At 41.0% G+C, this 4,513-nt stretch overlaps 1 non-coding gene across 1 annotated transcript; it reads left to right on the forward strand.

The window, feature by feature from the left end:
• The first annotated feature begins 3,184 nt into the window (after positions 1 to 3,184).
• On the forward strand, positions 3,185 to 3,319 carry LOC111951222 (small nucleolar RNA SNORA57). The gene has a single exon (XR_002875582.1). It is a non-coding gene; the product is annotated as a small nucleolar RNA SNORA57 (small nucleolar RNA).
• Positions 3,320 to 4,513: the final 1,194 nt, after the last annotated feature.

Below are 4,513 nucleotides of genomic sequence, written 5' to 3' on the forward strand. Positions count from 1 at the left end.
AGATATTGGTTACTAACAAATGATAKGGAAAATTCCCTAGTGGGCTAAGCCGATACGATGGSTTGGTGGACTGAGACAGAAGCGGGAAAGACAAAAGCGATCACTACACACAATTGATAATTATATTAATTGAAATGCTAACCCTTTGCACATGAACGCTCACTCATTCAGGAATAATTGCAATCAATATATATTTACGCCCATGTGTCATTGTGATCTTCTCTGTTGGAATCCGGTCCGTCTGCTGGAGAGTTCATCCRAGTCTCTCTCTCTTTCTGTTTCCCTGAAGATCAAAGACTTTTGTGGTTAGAATGGATACTTCAGAGTACCATTCAGAAATGTTCTCATAGATAGATGTTTTGTCGGTATTGTCGTCCTAGGTTTACATAATTTCTAGCTACAGACTAGTAATTAGTATCTAAGATTTGCTCTTATTCTGTAGGGATCAATAGTCTCAGAGTTTAACCATTTCCAGCTGTGTAGCCAATGCTCCACATGGTGTGGTTTTCTAGTCTTGGTACTCAAACCTGTGCCACCTCCGCTTACACCGAGGTATGCGTGGTCTAAACTATTCGCAATCACAGCTCACGCTGTGTGTTTGCTCAGTCTGAAGAGGATTTTCTTAGGAGGGGCTTTTATTCGTAACAATAGGAAAGGCGGTTCCATGACGCCAGATTGTGTCTGTGCTCACGGGGGCAATGACTTAGTTAAACTTTAATGTGAGAGAATTGTATTCCCTTTAAAGGTTTAACATTACATCATTTCACAAATAGTTTCATCTTTACTCATTCATTTTATACAAGAATTAGATGCAAACACCATAATTGAGAAATGTACACATTCACAGATATAGTTGTGTGTTTCCTGTCCTTYGTGAGGTCACCAAATGAAACGCACTCAACATAACTGTCCCTTTATTGGTCCACGGACCCTTCCCACATTCTCACAAGTGGACACAGCTTAATTTTCCCATTTTGGGGATTTAGGAGTTCAGCCACGTGAAATCCTTTGTTCATTCTGTGGTCTCTCTTTCTGCATGGCCAGAGGGAGAGGGCCAGGGGGAGAGAGTCTATGCCAGGAATTTACGACCTGAGATAACAGAACCTGGGTGTAGGAGAGCGAGGGGGAATCCACGATCTATACCCAGAAAGGGCCACTGTCATGACAACACATCTGGTGACTGACACGGCCATGGCATATGGTTTACATAATTGTCATGCTCATCAAAACATTTAGTGACCACTTGTGCCCTGTGGATGGGGGCATTGCCATCCTATAGGGGCATAGCCATAAAAATTGAAAAAGAATGTCCTGCCCACCATTTTTACAAATTACCCTAAGCATCATGGGATGTTAAATTGCTTAATTAACTCAGGAACCACATCTGTGTGCAAACACCTGCTTTCAATATACTAGGTTTCCTTTATTTTTGCAGTTACCTGTAGGTCCCTTCACAGACAATGGCGAAAGTGCATGTACTACCACAAACTCCTCATTTGCAAAGTTCGCCGTATTGTACAGTGCTCTCGGTTACAATTTTTTTGTATCAACATTGCTACAGAATACTTGATCCAAATTCTAGCTCATGAAAGGTGGAACTTGAAAAAAACAAAAGTAGATATAGCTGATTTATTGGCGCATTGAACATGTCGCCGTGCTCAAACAATGTCATATCTTGTATTTCCTCATATTAATGCCTTCGCCATTGAAAGTGGATTGTTGCTGTATAAGTGATGTTGGAGGTGCAGTATTACAAATCAGTTACAATAATGGACAAACACTGTATATTAAAAATGCACTATGCGAATCGCTCTGCCACTTCTGACAAAACAAGCAACTGTAGTGTAGCGAAACATTGTACCATCTAAACTGTGGTGAAATATATTTTCAATAATCCAAAATTGGTATTTTCAGCTTGTTTGAGCTGGTGTAAAAACCGAAAGTAGAAGATGCTAAAACAAAGGTATGGGAAGCATAGAAGATGCTACCACATCATAGACTTGCTTTCAATGAGAGACCGATCTAAACTCACATTTCTATGTGAATTTGGTCAGGTCACCAAGAAGTTACACATATTGCAGCTTTAATAGTCAACTTATTCTGCTCATTCTCTTATGGAGTTAACATTGTCTTAAAGTTGATGAATAGTGATCCTTAACGCGCCAATCCGTTAACGGGATAGATTTGACAACATCCGGTTAATTGCAGAGCGCCAAATTCAAACTAACGAATATCAATATTAACATTCACGAAAATACAAGTGTATACATCAAAATAAAGCTTAACTTCTTTGTTCATCCGCCGCTGTGTCAGATTTCAAAAAGGCTTTATGGCGAAAGCAAACATCGCGATTATCTGAGGACAGCGCCCCGCATACAACACAATGAAAATCATTTTTCAGGCAGGTGCGACAAAAGTGAAATAACGATATAATAAATGCCTTACCTTTTGAAGATTTCTTCTTTTTGCAATCCCAATGTCTCAGTGACACAATGAATGGTCGTTTTGTTTGATAATTCTTTATTGTTTATAATTCTTTATATCCAAAATGTCCATTTATTTGGTGCGTTTGATTCAGAATACCCGGTTCACTCCCAACATGACAAAGTATCTAATAAGTTATTGTAAACTTGGTCCAAACATTTCAAACAACGTTCCATCAACATCAGGTATCCTAAAATGTAATAATCGATAAATTTAAGACGGGATATCTGTTTCCAATACCGAAGAAAAATATAACACGGAGCGCGCTCCTGTTCACGCAACAAAAGACTAGGGACTTCAGAATGACACATACAAGAACAGTACTACTAATTCATTTCTAAAAGAAAAACATCGACCATTTCTAAAGACTGTTGACATCTAGTGGAAGCCATAGGAACTGCAACCAGGTTCCTAATAAATAGGGCTTCCCATAGAAACCATTGGAAAATCCTATGACCTCAATTTTCTCCCCCTGGATGGTTGTCCTTGGGGTTTCGCCTGCCAGATCAGTTCTGTTATCTTACGGGCATTATTTTACAGTTTTAGAACTTTAGAGTGTTTTCTATCCAAATCTACCAATTATTGCATATCCTAGCTTCTGGGCTGAGCAACAGGCAGTTTACTTTGGGCAGCTTTTTCATCCGGACGTCAAAATACTGCCCCCTAGCCTTAAGAAGTTTAAACAAATGTGCACGTTTGCCCTCCATTTCTTGGCCTATATATTGTTGCTAAGTACTTGTGTATGTAATGTACAGTGGTAGAACAAAACCAATGCTATTTCTTTGATACCCATGTGGTATTGTCTGCTGGTCCTAGCTCAATTGCTGGCACACTTGAAGTGATCAAACGGGTCCTATGTTTTGTATGCATTTTATTCCTTCAGCAAATATGTTTTTAAATACAATTCCTTTTGAATCCTGTTCACTTAAATTGACCATCCTTGTGACGTGTTCTCCCTCAGCACTTCCACAAGCGCACCACGTGTGGAAAACCACCACACTGTTTGTCAGCCACGCCTTCCACCTCACTTGTGGCTTCTGCAGGGCCTGCCTTACCGACGTCTACCCTTTCTCTTCCCCTGCACAAGGTGCTCTACTGGCCTCTACATTTTCGTCAACATATCATCCATGATGGCGCCTACCCGGCCCACTGAAAGAGGTGGTCACGGGGAGGCACATCCACGCGGACCCCACACCCTTCTTTGACGTCAACTACGGCCAGTACTTCACTGTTGGGACGCATTGGTGGGTCTTTACCGCAACCCTGCTCGGTACTTTGAAGGGAGGGCCCCTCGACTGCATTCGCAGACTGACGGCTGGGGGAAGATTGAGCATCATCGGGGCTAATGCTAAACGCCAAATGTGCACACAAATGGGCATGCTAACGGCAACAGTACGAAGAGCAAGGAGGAGTAGTTTTGCACATGTGGTCTAGTGTCATGATGAATGAGTGCTTAGCTGGTAATGCTAAGCTAGTTTGTCATTGATAGCTTAGTTTTTTTTTAAATGTTTAATTTCACCTTTAATTAACCAGGTAGGCCAGTTGGAGAACAAGTTCTCATTTACAACTGCGACCTGACAAGATAGAGCAAAGCAGTGCGACGCAAACAACACAGAGTTACACATGGGATAACACAACGTACAGTCATAACACAATAGAAAAGTCAATATACAGTGTGTGCAATGAGAAGATTAGGGAGGTAAGGCAATAAATAAGCCATGCGGCGAAATAATTACAATTAAACACTGGAGTGATAGATGTGCAGAAGATGAATGTGCAAGTATAGATTTGGGGTGGAAAGGAGCAAAACATTTTTTATATCAATATGGGGATGAGGTTGTTGGGTGGGCTATTTTACAGGTGCAAATGTTGGTAAGCTGCTCTGACAGCTGATGCTTTAAATTTAGTGAGGAAGATATGTGTCCAGCTTCAGTGATTTTTGCAAATTTCGTTCCAGTCATTGGCAGCAGAGACCTTGAAGGAAAGGCGGGCAATGGAGAGTTGGTTTTTGGGGTGACCAGCGAAATAT

This window comes from Salvelinus sp. IW2-2015, linkage group LG23, assembly GCF_002910315.2.
Source record: "Salvelinus sp. IW2-2015 linkage group LG23, ASM291031v2, whole genome shotgun sequence".
Classification (NCBI taxonomy): Eukaryota; Metazoa; Chordata; class Actinopteri; order Salmoniformes; family Salmonidae; genus Salvelinus; species Salvelinus sp. IW2-2015.